A 1,166-nucleotide genomic window follows, 5' to 3' on the forward strand; every position below is an offset into this window, starting at 1 on the left:
TTCTACCATGCGTCCAATCAGATTAGATGCATTTCTTGTAGCTAGGATACACAAAAAGTATAAAAATCCTTACCATTAGCAACCAATTCATTTTAAGTCACGCACTAGAATGGAAAAGCAACTAGGTAGACATGCTCGTCTGTTCTCAAAAGATGCGACTAACACAGCCGCCATTAATGATTATGATAGCTCTGGAAACGCCTATCTCATCATTTTATGACTGCCCGCCTACTTCATTAGTGCTATATAGAGCGGTTTCATATGACGTCACGGAATGCGTCATAATTACTTCCGTATGGCAAAATGGCTACTTTGCCATTCATTTATACAGCGCTATAAACTCTTCTGGCAGGCTTCTGTAACTATGAGCATGGCTAATTCATGCTGTTCTTTCATTTTCCTGGACTCAGGGATGCAAAGGAAGCAAAAAGTCCTCAGATAGAGAACCAGTGAAGCGGCTGAAGTGAACACAGTCTTGTCTTGTTACTGCTATAATTATTGCTATCGCTACTTTTCTGCTCACTAATGCTATAACTTTACTTCTTTTCTGCCTTGTGCTGTATGAAAGAAGCTGTAGAAGAAGCAACTTTACTGCTGTAAACGAATGAGGCTCATTAATTTTTGCCATACGGAAGTAATTATGACGTCTAAAAGTGACGTCACTGAAACCGCTCTATACCATCTTGTTTCGCAACGGAAGATGCACAACAGCACTGTGCGCCATGCACAACTAAAAAAAGCAATATAATGGGTAGAAAATATTCTGAATGACTGGTGCAAGGAAAGAATGAAAGATTTGGAGAAGCTCCAACCAGGCCACTGTTCTTAATGGAGAAATACTGTTTAAAATGTTTGCTGCAGCAACTGGGGAATCAATGGTTACAAACAAACCACTCACTTTGCGGCATGACTGCTGCTACTAGACTATTTCAAGCTGGTGTTGATGAACAATTAATCATGAAAAGAACAGGTCACAGAAGCACGGATGGTGTACGAATTTATAAGCGCATTTCAGATCAACAAAATGCAGGAAGACGTTTCCTCAATATTATTATTATTACAAACAAAAACAGCAGTAGCTAGTGACGATATACCAATTCACCTCATCCTCCAAAAGCACAAAACATATCTCTAGATGAAGACAGACACTTCAGCTTTAATAACTG

At 39.4% G+C, this 1,166-nt stretch overlaps 1 long non-coding RNA gene across 1 annotated transcript in view; it reads left to right on the plus strand.

Annotated features, from left to right (window-relative positions):
- Positions 1-1,166, plus strand: part of LOC109587098 (uncharacterized) — a 3,134-nt gene that overhangs the window by 264 nt on the left and 1,704 nt on the right. The window contains exon 2 of the long non-coding RNA XR_002187392.1: positions 966-970. This is a non-coding gene — a long non-coding RNA (uncharacterized LOC109587098). The remainder of the gene's footprint in view (positions 1-965; positions 971-1,166) is intronic.

The sequence above is a fragment of the Amphimedon queenslandica genome, unplaced genomic scaffold (assembly GCF_000090795.2).
Source record: "Amphimedon queenslandica unplaced genomic scaffold, v1.1 AMPQUscaffold_12687, whole genome shotgun sequence".
Classification (NCBI taxonomy): domain Eukaryota; kingdom Metazoa; phylum Porifera; class Demospongiae; order Haplosclerida; family Niphatidae; genus Amphimedon; species Amphimedon queenslandica.